Raw genomic sequence first — 15250 nt, 5'->3', positions numbered from 1 at the left:
TGTCCGTTACTATTTACATTCTTCCTTCCATCTGCTTCTGTTCCTGGATGGCACCGATAGCTCCAAGCTTCTCACATCCCCCTAGCAACTCTTCTTAGACACCAATCCAGAGCTCATTAAATGTTCAGAGAAAATGCTTTTTTGGAAAGAGATACTAGAAATTTTGGTTCAAAATAGCTCTTTGGCACTTTCCTCATTATCTTTCCATACTTAGAAGAATAACGAGAAGGACGGTTTTGTTCTATTTTACCGTGTGTATATGTGTGTGTGTGTGTGTGTGTGTGTGTGTGTGTGTGTGTGTGTGTATGTGTGTGTCCTATTCCACATTCTGTTATTATCAGGCAACTTAGAATCATCAGCACTTTAGGAATGTAAGAGACATGACACAACCTACTTGAGAGATCATTGGTCAGGGATTGCCATCCTTGGTAGGAACACATTACTGTGTTGCTAATAATGTAGCAATTAACAAGTAAAAAGCAAATCTTTACTTTTTATTTTTGAATTGCTAAATTCTCTTCCGTGTGTGCAATTTTACAACAGAAAAGGTATCTCACTGTGTTCATGTTATTTAATCACGTCTAGGTATATGGCCAGATTCCACGATGGGTTGCGTGGATAAAAGTACAATTATTCCATATCAGAATTAAGAGTATTGGTTGGTCATAAGTGATATTTCTACTGAGAGTTGACCTTACTTCTCGGCAGTCCCTATGACCTTTATGTCTAAAAGCTGTTCTATATATAATTTCTGCCCACAATGTGATCTACAAAAGTGGTGGCAGAATTTGTGAGACTGATAATTATGTGATTTACGCACTGCTGTTAGGATACTGAACAAGGAGAATACACTGAGATCCTGACCTATTCTGGATTTGATGTTATTTCAGGGTCATCACTTTTATATTCTTCAGCCTGCATTTTGTCCCTTTCATTTCTCAGAAGCAACAGATAAAACTCTATTACCAATACACATGTGTCAGAGTCCTCTGGAGAAACAGAGCAGTTCTCTCTCTCTCTCTCTCTCTCTCTCTCTCTCTGTGTGTGTGTGTGTGTGTGTGTGTGTGTGTGTGTGTGTGTGTGTGAGAAGATTCACTTATATAACATGGTCTGAAGAGCCCAATAAAGGTTGTGGGCATGCTATAGTGCCTGATATCCCCCCATTGTTAGCTGGCCTATTCATAAGGCTCAATGGCCAGAGCGTTGCTTTAAAAGGCTGTAAGTTGAGAATCAAGATTAGCCATCATAGCGTTGTAATCTTTTTCTTCCCATAGGATAAGTTTTTTCATACTGTAGTAGTAGAGTGGTGTTAAAATCTCAGGATGTCTGCCACAGACATTCTCAGTCGTATTTCCAAGAAGAGTTCTGTTGATGTGCAGGAGAGAGATACCCTGGTCTAATATAGTGAAGAATCCCTGAGAACCAAGGCATCTCATATACTTACACACACTTTAAATGTTCAGGTATGATCATCTCTTCAGTACTGTTCTTCTTATCCTCTCCTCTTCAGAATGTGACCCGGAGCTAGAAGAGAAAAGTGCTGGAGATAAGGAGATGTCACTCCCTTGGCCTAATAGTCACTAGTGGATTTTGTATTTGTTTTTCTTTCTTCCTTTTTTAAAATGAAAACAGATTCTTTGCTCACACAGTATATCCTGATTATAGTTTCCCTTCCCTCTACTTCTCCCAGTTCTTTCCTACATTCCCTTCCATTCAGAGGTAGACATTTTCTGTCTCTCCTGGTAATGAACATGCTTCTAAGAGATAAGAAAACATTACACAACAAAATATAGTAAGATAAAAGAAAGACTATCACATGGAATTCAGACAAAGCAAAACAAAAGACAGAAAGAACCTAAGGGAACCTCAGAGACCCACTTAGTCACACACTCAGGAATCCCATGAAAACATTAAACTGAAAGTTTTGACACACACACACACACACACACACACACACATGGGGTAGGGGAGAGGGAGGGAGGAAAGGAGGGAGGGAGAGAGAGAGAGACAGAGAGAGAGAGAGAGAGAGAGAGAGAGAGAGAGAGAGCTGGGAACACTTAGCTTTAAGTGGGATGTATTCATTAAATTCTTCCCTTCAGATCTCAGGGAACCATGAGAAGCTCACAGAAGAGGAGGGAGAGTCCTTGGCATGGCAATTATTCAAATGCCGACTCTTTTGTGTGAAGGATAAGGCAGAGGAAGATCAATATTTGCTTGGCTAGATTCCTCACTGGAGTCTTTGATAGAACTTCTAGAGGATAAAATAGCTTACATTTCTGCTACTCAGAAAACACACAGCTTAGTGTGAATGGTCAGTGTCTTCTAAAATACTTTCTGAAGTCCTCTGCGTCTCAGCTTGTGTTGAGTTTAGAGGATACATGACAAGGCAGGGGAGTCCCAGCACTCTCCTTGGACTGTACAGTTAAATCATTATTTTGGATTTGAACTTGTAGTAGCTACAGGCTTCAGTGAAGTTCTAGTCAATACTGCTTTTTACAAGAACCCTTTTCTACCATTGGTTACTTTTATAGAGAGATACAGAGGCAATCCTGTCAAATACCTTTTCAAGATTGATTGAGATGGTTATTTCTCAAAAAGTTGAATGATTATTGACTCTAGACCAAAATTTTAATAATCCATAATTTGGATTATTTACATATTTACAACCTTTATCATATAGCTTTTTATTTTTATATTAACCATATTAAATTTATTATAATATAATATAATTTAAGGATTTATCCTTTTATTAAGCAATTACTGATTTTCCTAGTGAGTGTGCTATTTTTATTTTCAATTAGTGTCTTGCATGCACATTCCAACAATAAGATATTTTCATTCTTTCATTTCTTGAACTGTGTTTTCACATCAGGCCTAAGATGCTTTCATATATAACAGTTTTCAGCCTTTTGTGTTCTGTGTTCCATGAATGTTCACAAAGCACTACAGCTAGTGATTGCTGTGTACCACAAAAAGAGTATGAATGTTGTGGAGATAGGAAGGGATAGGTATCTGGCTGAGGCAGAGTCCACTTAGATTAACAGGTGATTTCTCCTGGCCCCCATGGTGCTAAGGACAGTCTGCCTTTGTCAGTCATGCTTTCATGCTGTTTATGCACCTTTACCCCAACAGCTACAAGTCACTCAGTGAGGATGGGAAAGGAACAGATGCTTCTTTGGATGGAAGCAAGGTTTCTTCCTTCTTGGGAAGGATGTAAGAGAGCAGACTTTCCTTTGACGCATAGTGCTAGAAGAATTTGAGAGACTATTTTATGCTTATCATGTCGCCATGGAAACACGGGCTCCAGTACCTAATTGTGAGCTTGTTTTATTCTTTCTTTCCTGCACTTACTTTCTAATACCAAAGTGAGGCAGCCAGAAGTACAGCCCTGAAAATCCTCCTATGGAAATCTGCACTTAAGGAGTAATGGTCGACCACTGTGTGAGGGAGAGAGGTTGGGGATCTGTGAGTTCCCCCGAAATAAAAATAGAATACTTTATATTTTTTATTGATGTTTTTGCTTTCTGGAATCATTTGGCTTTCATTTTAAAAGACAAAGGTAATGTTTTAAGTTTTGTTCCTATTTGAAGGAAACTATGAAGAAGTAAAGTGATTGGAGGGGATGATTGTGGTAGATTGTGCTTTCAACGGTGAGACATCTGTCCTGCTCAGTGGCAAATAAATACTCCTCTGCTGAGACATAGTAGTAAGTGATGTGAGTAGGGGGTATATCTTAAAGACACAGTCTTTATTTCCAATGATTTTGTTTGCACAAAAGCCTCCTTTTAGGCTGATATAATTCTGTTTCTTTAAACCTTTGAAACACGAAGCTATGGATATAAAAGCAGCGTTTGTCTAACTTCAGGAAAGAGCATTAGAAAAATGCTGTTTATGTAAAAGTCTACCCTTTACAGTGGAAGAATTATTATGAAACCATTTTGTTCAGTGTGCTGTAGTTAGTCAAAATGAAAGCACATTTAACAGAGATTTGCGGTAGCAGTCACTCAGCTATTAAAGACACAGGGTAGCTAGAGGCTATTATGCTTCGCATTCCGATAAGAACAGCTCATATCAGTTGTCTTGGAAGCTAGATGGCATCATGTTATTTATTTGAAAACTAGACTAAGGAGCTAGTGAGTAACTGATTTTAGTTTCACGGGTGATCATGGCACAGTCACAGTTGGGTGTAGGAAAGCTAGAGATTCATGACAATTCCAGGCAAGTGCAATTGCTTAGTATTACAAATGGGATAAGCCAAACCACAGTGAGTCTATACTTCGGGTTTTTTTTAACATAGTTAAGGGAGTGATGTGTTGATGTTGAAGAGATGAGTCAGTCTGTGAATGAAGGAAAAAGTGACTCTTAGCGCACATTATGTGTCTATTGTGAACCCATGATCCTATTCTATCAACAATAGCATTGAATCTGGGAGGGGTAAAGTTGATTTCCTTTTAATAAACAAGTGAATTTGGGGTTCAGAGAAGTAAACTTACAATCCAGAAAGGTAGAAATTCCTTAAAGAAGGATTCAAGGACAAATCTGTTGCTCATTAAAGTGTGGTGATGCTTTTCACAAAGTATGGAGGACAACTAAATTGGAGAGGATATTTTTGGACAACACCATGCTGTTTGTCCTATTCCATTAAATTCTGGGCATCTAGGATACAAGTAAGGACAGATGAGGCCTCAGTGGAAAGCAGTTCAAGGTCATGGCCTCCTTCATATAAAAAGTGAATCACTGTTTGGAGTTGTCATTAGTCAATCTGTTGTCTTAGCCCCTCTTTCAAGAAAAGGCAATATTTATGGCTCTTATAATAGGGCTGTTGTGAACATAGTGGAGCATGTGTCTTTGTGGTATGGTGGAACGTTTTTTGGGTATATGTCTAGGAGTGGTATAAATAGAACTACTTCCAATTTTCTTTTTCTTTTTTTAAGATTAAATTATTTTATGTATGTGAGTACACTGTTGCTATTGTCAGGCACACCAGAAAAGGGCATCAGATCTTATTACAGATGGTTGTGAGGCACCATGTGTTTGCTGGGAATTGAACTCAGGACCTCTGAAAGAGCAGTCAGTGCTCATAACTGCTGAGCCATCTCTCCAGCTCCCTATTTCCGATTTTCTAAGAAACTGCCAGATTAATTTCAAGCATGGTTGTACAAATGTGCAATCCCACCAGCAATGAAAGAGTTTTACCCCTTCTCCACATCCTCACCAGCATGTTCTGTCATTTGAGTCCTGATGTTTCTCAATTGAAGAATGGATACAGAGAATGTGGCTCATTTACATAATGGAATACTATTCAGCTATTAAAAACAAGAACATCATGTATTTTGTTGACAAATAGATGGAACTAGAGAATATAATCCTGAGTGAGGTAACCCAGACCGAAAAGGACATGCATGGTGTGTACTCACTGATAAGTGGTTATTAGCCACAAAGTATAGGATACCCATGATATAGTCCAGAGACCTGAAGAAGTTAAACAAGAAGGAAGGTCTAGGTGAGGATGCTCAAATGTCACTTAGAAGGGAGAATAAAATAGTTATAGCAGGAGAGGGAAATGGGTCTGTGGATGGTTATCGGGGCAGGAGCAGGTATAGGGAGAGAAAGGAGAGAGTCTCAGAGGGTCAGAAGTATGAATGGAAATTTGCAGCTGGGGTGGGGGCGGGATGGGAGTAATCTTTAGGATATCCCAGAGACCTGAGATAGGGGATGCTCCCAGGAGTCAATGAGGGTGACTTTAAACAAGGTGTCTGACAGTGAAGACATATATCCTGAAGAGGTCATCTCTTGTAGCCAGGCAGGAACCCCCAGTGGAGAGATAAGGACACTAGCCCACCTACAAACTTTTGACCCCAATTTTGTCCTGTTTAAAAGAAATACAGGGACAAAGTTGGGGCAGAGACTGAGTGAATGGTCAAACAACAGTTGGCCTAATTTAAGAGCTAGCCCATGGACAAGCACCAATCACTGACAAGACCAAGGTACTAGCCTGAGAAGCCTTTGCACAAAATTTAAAAAAAGTATGACTTCATTCCCATTTATTTGCCATTCTGTAAAAATATCTTCCCTAGGTATCCCCAAGGGAAGAATGAGTGTGATCTGGGGATAATTTAAGGTCCTTGGGTCATGATATTACTCAAAAAATACCTCTGTCTATGCCCTAAATTGTACTAGATGAAAAAAATGTTGGCAAACAAAATGTCAGTATGATGGTGTACAGAGTTGTGGGTAAAATCCTTCGAAAAGAAGACTACAAAAACAGAGCAGATATGAGGGAAGTCAGGAGCAGCCTCTACAGTGGTGAAAGTCCTGCCCATATAAATTAGAAAATAAAAATAGAAAGCAGTTCAAAAGAATTGTATATGGATGTAACTGTTTAATCCTATGCATAAAGGAGTCAAACCAATCTCTTCTTATAAATGTAGGTTTTATTAATGTAGCAACTGCAAAAAGGGATTAAGTAGAAGCATGTTGGAAGCTATTTTCCTTTACACACCTTATCCAGTCTTAAATCTGTGCGACTAAGCAGTAATAGTGATTACAGGATTCTTTTAAGTTTAAAATGCATTTTAATATGCTGATACTGCATTACCTCTCAGAAAGTTTCCATATTTAAGGCAACTGGGACAAATCAAACACAGTGCAGCAATAACAAATGCACAGAAGAACCACTCAAGAGAGGCAGGAGAAAAGCTGCTGTGAGCTTGTAGAACACAGGATCCCTATTCCAAAGGCTAGCCTATACCTATGGTAAAACACTATGAACAGCGACATCTTAGACACAAAACCATCATTCTTTGGTGATCCTTTCCTGCAAAAAAGATGAAGGTAAATTTACAGAAGATTTTTTCTTTTGATATAGCAAATGGAAGTCTCAAAAGGGAAATCTCTTCCATAGAGCACAAATGTGTAGAATATGGACTCTTAGAGCGTTGTGTGTATGCTTTAATCTGTGAATGTTTGTTGGAATTGTACCTGGGAATGAATGCAGAAGCTGGGCCAGGGCATTGTGGGATATTTTAACTTTGCAGCATATGTACCAATGTCTCTGGGATTGAGAGGCATAAGGACGAAAAAGCAATCAAAACATAGTGGCTACAAACAGGCAACCCAAAGAAGAATAAATATATTAAAGGGCTCTAAATTAATCCATTTTGCTATGGCTCCTAGGCTCTCAAGAATCACATGATGCTCTAGGAATGTACTGCACAGACTGGTTAATCAGTATACCATACATACCTTGATGCTGAAGGAGTCACCACTATACTCTTGCCTTCTACCACCAAGCTTGCTCTCTAGATAAGTTTAGGTAGGGAAGACCCATCTATTGGGAGGAAATCCTTAACATCTTCACAAGGTAGAATTTTCACCAGTCCAAAAGAGGTGTAGGTCTCTCCCTCTCCCTCCCTCTTTCTCTCTCTCTGTGTGTGTGTGTGTGTGTGTGTGTGTGTGTGTGCGCGCATGTGTGTGCGCGCGCGTGTGTGTGTGTGTGTTTAAAGAGATGTGTGAAACTAGACACTGAAACTTTGTTAGCATTGAATGACATTTGTTTGGAGCAAATTTAACTCCAAGCTTCACATGGTTGACTTTGCTGATGACTCTGATTCCTTTCATTAAAGCAACTTAGCTAAAGCGCCCATTCGTTGAGGCTGGTTCTGAGGTTGCATCCAGGCCTGTTCTTATTTCTTCCTTTCTCACATCAGGGAAAGTTTATTTGAACTCTTCCTGCTATGGCTGTACCATCGCTTCTGACAGTATCCTTACTTGTTCCTCACAGTGTCTAGTTTCCCTCTCTTGTCCCAACACTCTCTGCTTTGGTCCTCGTCCCTCTTGGCTGTAGTGGCTCTTACATTTTCCTAAGTGTTTCATAGTGCCCTATGAAATACTATATCATTAACATGACCTAGAATTCATGGTAAGCTTCCTGTTCATGAACACCAGCTTCTCATGATCTACGGTGATGATACAGTCTGCTTGGTCCTATTCCCTCTCCATGCCAATGACTTCCCAAGCATGGCATCCTCCCACTCAGAGGAGGCAGGTCATGCAAGTTTGGGTGGCTGCTCACATTATGTGTGAAATCTCTATTGTTTTGTAACCAGCTTCCCTAGAATTCCTTCTGTCTTCTTTTTGGCCTATGGAGTCCATGATCAGAGGCCGAGGAAATGTGATTAACTGTAGTAAGCTTTCTTGCATCTGTCCCAAGTTTTCCAAGCAGCTGGCTTCCCTCAATGATGAACTCAATGAGAATTTAACTGTGCCTTTTCTAGAGGGTGTTCCACAGTCATCTGCAATGACTAACAGCTCCCTTCTCCTGGCCAAACACAGAGAGAACATCTTCTAGTTCTCAGTAGAGAAGATGTTGGATCATGAAGGATGAATATTGACAGGTCAACAGTGAACGGCCCAGTTCCATTTTGGCAATTTCTGCTAGAGTTCATTCTTCTCAGCAGATAGAGCTAAAATCTTTACCCTTAACAGAAAAACATTCCCTCTCATCCCATGTCTATTTTATAGTTTCCTCTTTTCTTTTTCAGTGATGCTGGTGGGGAGAGGAGAAGATTGATTATAGTTATGATGGGTGAAGGTCTTCTGGTTTCCTGGGCTTCTTCGGCTCAGTACTCAAACTCATTCTTGTTGGTTTGCTGTTTATGTGAAGGGATTGGCAGTGGGGTAGTGTCTACTGGTCTACTGGAAGTGATGGTGAGATGTTTCATTGCCTGGTGCATTTGCATCCTTCTACTTACACTTCTCTGAATATTGACTGAATATCACCTCAAAAGTCTTAGTCTACATAACATGATAGTTTGCAGCTTCTTCAAACTCCCACAATCAGATGACATGATTCTCTAGAAATAAGAAATACAGAGAACAAAACACATGATGGGAATGGTTTATTTATGCTTATTTGAGAATAATCACTGTTATTTAAAATGTAATATTTAAATAAATGTAGCAACTAAATGATAATCTAGCATTGAATTTATAAGAATTATGACAATGAATTAAGAAAGTATTTAAAAGGTAGAATGCTTCCAAATCAAGTGTATTAGATGTATAAGCCAAATTAAAATATTGGAAGAAATAAATGAAGGACAGATAAAGTTTGATTTGTTCAATTGAAGTTAATGACATACTAATTAAACTTAAACAAAAGCCAGACTGATAGGATTTGAACTCGGGGTTTTCCTCTATTGGCTCTGTGATCCTGTGCAATTAACAAATGTCATGTTATTCTGTTTTCTCATTTATGAAATACAGATAATAACTGTCCTTCCAACTATGTTGAACTGCAGTCTTCCGGTGGGGGCCCTCCAGATGCACCTGCTGCTGTGAATGGCAAAATAGAGATTGTAACCCTGTGGTTTGGTGTTTTTCAACCCTCGGTGTCGTTCCTTCTTGGTCTCTTAGCCCCCAGCCCTCCTCATTTCCCTCCTTCCTCTCTTTTAGGAGAGGACGCGGCTGAAATCGAAAGCCCTCTGGACTGGAAGGCACGCACAGGGTTCATGGAGACAGGCTGATCATGAATGGCGTGTGAAGGAGTGTGAATGGAGGCATAATTCTTGAGAAGACAATGAGGAGAGAGGTACATTAGAGGATATCAATGCAATTTATTACAGAAAATGATCCCTGAGATGATGAGCAGTATGCAGACAATGATGGGAAATTAGAAAAATTCAGCTTACATAAACTTATTATAATAGAGAATTATAGATTTTTATATCTGAGAACTGACAGTTTAAAAATAATTTTACCAGCTTCCAGAAAACATCTATTTGAAACATCAAATTTTATAGATCTTTTCATTCCTCCCCCCCAAATTCTTATCAATTACATGAAAATTATTGCATTAAAACTGATTTTAGTGTATAAAATGACAGAATGAATTCCACTGTTAAATTCTACTGCACTGGGTGTGTATCTTTTGTTATCTGGGAAAGACACTACTGAAATGTTACTTAAAGTTAGGAATTATAGGCATCTTTAGAATTTGATCTGCTTATGGCAAAAAAATAATTTGAATATTTTACATGGGGTAGATATAATAGTTGCTAAATCTTTCCATAAAGTCTTACTTACTCAGAGATTCTTACTATTTCGAGGAGGCACACAACAATGGCTTTTTACTACAGAGTCCAGAAAAGATCGACCTGTGGTTTAATGACATTACAACTGTAATAGATTTTAGTATTCAATAAGCATTTCTTTCCTATAGATTTAAGTATTTCACATTACTGGAATGTCAACTCCTTTTGAAGAGTCACATGACCTGTCTGTATGTCCTGCATGAGGATGAAGCTGAGCAGAATTTAGATGAAGAGTTCGTAGGGACAGGAAACTTCCCACACGTGAGACCACAGAGGTGTCAAAGACAACGCTCATTGGTACAGCTGAATATTCGTCGTGACCTTTGCAGTTATAAATGCTATCACAGGACCAATGAGATGCCTTAGCAGGTAAGACCTTGCTTGCTGACAGACCTAACATTCTGAAGTTAATGCCTGTGACTCACATGGCATAGGGAGAGGACCCCGCCCCCAGATTCTCCTTTCCTTTCCACGTGACTGCTATGCCACATGTGTATGAACTTAGAAACACACATACAGAGAGAGAGGGAGAGAGAGAAAGAGAGAGGGAGAGAGAGAGAGAGAGAGAGAGAGAGAGAGAGAGAGAGAGAGAGAGAGAGAGAGGGAGGGAGGGAGGGAGGGAGAGAACAAATGAAAATCTTCAAAGAGTAAAAGGTAAATACTACTTCAAAAATTACGGAGATGAGGGTTGGTGTGAGGGAGAAAAAACCCCCATCGATTCAGTTTTTACTTGTTACATCTTATTGTTTAAGGTTGGTGCATTGTAACGGCAGGAGGGTTGTTTGGCCTACTGTTGGAGGCTGAAGGTCCAAGATTTGACAGTCCTAGGTGTGGTGAGGGTCTTGTGGCAGGCGGCATCTCAAATGTGGAAATGTGGATGACGTGAGGTAGGAAGCTACAGTGATTCAGAGGACAGAATTACATTCCATATCTTTTAAAAATGCATTCTTAGGAACTAATGGGGTTTTGAGAGAATCACACGAATCCTTTCTGAGAACATGGCCTCCAACAAACTAAATGCTCCCATTAGGCCCTCTGAAGGATCCTCCATTTAGCACCACCACGCTGGGACCAAGCTTCCACACAGGAAAATAGCAGAGCCTTTCAGCCACGAGACCCGAGCTGTTCGATTTCATATGGTGTGGAAAGGAAATAGAGACACTGCCTGTGTGAAGGTCATATAATGTTATTTTCTTAAGAGCTACTTTTTATTATGCGCATGCCTGTGAGTCTGTGTGTGTATTTGTGCATGCACAGAGGCCAGATGAGCATTTGGACTCCCTGGAGTTACCTGGCTTACAGGTAGTTGTGAGCTATCAAACTCTGGTCCTCTGTAAGAGCAACCAACATTGGTAACCACTGAGCTATCTCTCCGCCAACTGTGTTATCTTTTCCAGAATTTCACCTTTCACCATGTTTTGTTGGCTTACAATTAAAGCTGTATATTTCTGGCCAAAATAGAGGATGGTGTTGAAAAAGACAGATTTAAATTGCCAAGTGAGCCAAAAAATAAAAAATAAAAACCATAAAAGGTATTGTTCGGGGACATTGCTCAGTGGGAGAATGTTTGCCTGGCATGTGCAAGACCCAGGCCTTGATCCCTAGCATGACAAGGGGACAGGGGAGAGAATGAGAATTAAAGTTTATCATTATTGTAGATAAAGATATTGTAGATTCTTGTTGATAAAAGTGAAAAGTTTACTTTTGATGTTATGGGTTACTTGAGGTTAGTGAACAACTATGTTACATGGAGCAGAAATTGATAGATGTTACATATTTTTATAAATGTCTCTGTACTGGAAGTAACGGAAATAGAAGGAGATAATAGTTGTGATCCAAATGTCATAAAACTATTCTAATTCACTTTAAAATATTATTAAATATAAATAATGTCACAATGGCATTTTACATAAGATGTCTTGATTTATAGATATTTATACTCACATTTTCATTTAAAATTATCAACAAATATTTCTTTTATTGTAAAGATTATGGAGTTTTGTGTATATGTGGTTTGCAACCCCATAGGAAGAACTATATCAACCAACCAGACCTCCTAGAGCTCCCAGTGACTAAACCATCAACCAAAGAATACACACGGAGTGACCCATGGCTCTAACTGCACATGTAGCAGAGGATCAATGGGAGGACAGGCCCTTGGTCCTGTGAAGGCTTGATATCTCAGTGTATGAGGAATGTCAGGGCAGTGAGGTGGGGATGGGTGGGGAAACTCTCTCATAGAAGCAGGGGGAGGGAGAAGGGGATAGGGAGCTTGTGGAGGGGAAACCCGGAAGGGGGATAACATTTGAAATGTAAATAAATAAAATATCTATTTAATAAAAAAGAGAGTGAGTTGGCTGTGATTTGTCTGGTAGGGAACGCTTCTGAGATCATGCCAGATGTGGCCACTGGGGGTGGGGGGTAGGTAGAAAGTCTTTCAAGATCCTAGGAGCTGACATTAAGGAATGGGGATGAACTAGAAGGGGTTGGGGTTGGCTGTTAGAACCACAGGATGGAGAAAAGCTGGATGTGCCACTAGGATCTGCACAGACTCCTGGGAACCAGGATGGAGAGGAAGGAGAGGCTACAGTAAGTGATCTGCAACAAAGCTGAGGTTAAGACCATGAATTGTAATTGAAGGAGAAGAGGGAAAGGAGAAATTGCCTGCCTGACTCCCTGGTTGGTGTGGCTAGTGGGTTCCCAGGGAGTGTCTGTGGGAAGCAAGTCAAGACAAATGGATGGGTGGTAGAGGAAGCCAGTTAAAAGAAGATCTGGAAAAGCAGTAGATGATATTCCAAAGTTGGGATAAGACTTGGAGACTAGAATAGGAGGGAAAGGAGAGGGTTAAGATAGCATTGTTCCTTGGGGTTGGGGATTTAGCTCAGTGGTAGAGTGCTTGCCTAGCAACCGCAAGGCTCTGGGTTCGGTCCCCAGCTCCGAAAAAAAAGAAAAAGAAAAAAAAAGATAGCATTGTTCCAGAGGGACCCAAAACAATAACAAAACTGTTTAAATTGGCACCAAAAATAAATAAATAAAGGAAGGAAGAAAGGAAGAAAGGGAGAAAGAAAAGATTGCCTCCTTCGTTCCCTGACTAATATGCCTAGCTTTTCCCAGGGAGTTCCTGTGGGAATTGCCAGATGAGACACTTTTAACATTAGTATATTGTTGCTGAAAGTGACCTTCTGGGACTTGGGCTGAGTCTAAATCCGTGAATCCTTTTTGTACACTGAGTTCATTTGTGTGCTGCTCCACATGGATGCCGCACAGAGCGAGGCGACCTTTTTGCACACAAAATATTCTAATGCTTTTGACAAAATTAATACAGCAGCTATGTATTGGGTTAATTAAGACTTTTAGGGTAACAAATTGAGAATTTTATAAGCGAAGCTGGCAAACTAGTAAAAGGTACATTCCTTTTTAGGAAATTGGTCATTTAGTAATTACAATGGGTATTATACTTGAAAACAAACATATTTGTGAAGTTTCTTTTTTTTCTGCAATGCAATAAAATGTGTCTATATGATTAAGTAAAATTCACATTTTAAATAAAATCAAGATTTCCCAAAGCTGTAGCTGTTTAAAGTTCATTTTTGTTGAACATTTTCATTACTTTTGTATAAATACATTTAAAAAACAATTTCAAGCTTCATGTTTCTATGTCATATAAATACACACGAGTAGAAATGAGCAACGTCATGAAAATGCCCCACCTTCGAAAGTCAGGCATTCAACCACATGATGCTCACATCTCCTTTTAAGACACAGACATCCTTCTGTTTTCAATTCCCCCCCCCCTTTGGTAGCTCTGATTTACTCTCAAACTGAATGTAGGAAAATGCCAGATTACAGGGTGACTCGCAAAATAGTTAAAAGCAATGTACTTGCATGGTGATGTGTTGCGTATACTATTTTAAATCTGCAGAGGGTAAACCTCACAGTTAAATATCCATATCTCACATGTAGGAATCCAGTCAACTGAGTTCTTATTTTTAACAAAGTGCTTTACTTTGGATGACCCATCCAGAAGGCTAGGTGCATGTATTTCCGTATGTGCTTTAGAAAAACGATGTCCAATACAACTGTCATACAAAACACTGCTTAATCCTTTTAATCTGATGGGTAAGGAAATTATGCCTTTAAACTGAATCGTGAAGCCTCTTGGGAATAAACAATTTGACACAAATGTGACATTTGAAAATGAAATTGCATCAATAATGTGGCCACTCTCTCTGGTGTTGTTGGAAATCTCTGATAGTGATTTGGAGGGGAGCTGGGGCCCACTGTGTGCCCGCTTCAGTAACCACTGCTCCTTATCTGGTTTGGTGTCAAATAGACTCCTGGAGGATTTAAAGCCTTAGTGATAAGCTTGCAATTGAAAATGCGTTCCTATTATGTATTTAAAGCAAGGCAATGCTACCCTGCTTTCTGAGCTGAATTCTATATAGCTAGAGCCGTTGAGAACTAATTTTCTGAATTGAATGCTAATTTGCCCTGATTGTTCTTAGTACACTTCATTGTAATACTCCACTTTAAAACATAAATTTAGAGCCATTTAAAATGACTTTATCGTTAGGGATTATTAGTAAGAGCCTATAGAGTGGTGGCTGTACCAAGAGCTCTTTTCATGTCGCTGTGCTTTCTTACCTACAGAGATCAAGATCTAGGGACACACCTGGCCTCATTTGGCATGCTCTTATCAATTTATGACTTACAACTAGAGGTGAAGGGCTTTCCTAGGCAGCTGTCTGCACTGTGTGCTGTATGTGTTTGCATCTATAAGAGCGATTTAGATAGAGATGATGTTTAGCCTTCTTTTAGGCGCAGTTCTCTGAGAAACAATGTCAAAGGCAGACATCCGTCCAGACTGCTGAGTCCTACATGGCTACTTATGTGATTTGGACAATCGTCTTGGATCCTTGGTTTCTTCTTTATAAATGTTTATGGTACCTCACAGAGTCATTTTTGACGAGATAGTAGTGTAAATATGAAATGATTTTCCACAAACTATACTGACATACAAAGTGAGAATTGGATTGAGCCTGTTTCTCCACTGAGTTGTCTTGTAGAGGATATTTGACAGGCCAGGAGACATTTTTAGTTTTACAACGAAGGGAGGCAAGGGGTGTGTGCTGCTGGACTCTAGTGGGAGGACTTCA

At 39.6% G+C, this 15250-nt stretch overlaps 1 long non-coding RNA gene across 2 annotated transcripts; it reads left to right on the top strand.

Annotated features, from left to right (window-relative positions):
• The first annotated feature begins 5702 nt into the window (after positions 1-5702).
• On the top strand, positions 5703-12438 carry LOC134479397 (uncharacterized). Of its 2 annotated transcripts, none has more exons than XR_010052702.1 (3): positions 5703-9592; positions 10223-10463; positions 12123-12438. It is a non-coding gene; the product is annotated as an uncharacterized LOC134479397 (long non-coding RNA). The 2 variants fall into 2 exon arrangements; XR_010052701.1 differs by lacking the exon at positions 12123-12438 and adding an exon at positions 11125-12082.
• The last annotated feature ends 2812 nt before the right edge of the window (positions 12439-15250 follow it).

Source organism: Rattus norvegicus, chromosome 6 (assembly GCF_036323735.1).
Source record: "Rattus norvegicus strain BN/NHsdMcwi chromosome 6, GRCr8, whole genome shotgun sequence".
NCBI classification, from domain to species: Eukaryota; Metazoa; Chordata; class Mammalia; order Rodentia; family Muridae; genus Rattus; species Rattus norvegicus.
Note: the sequence above shows the minus strand (reverse complement) of the source record. Positions and strands in the feature narration are given on the sequence as shown.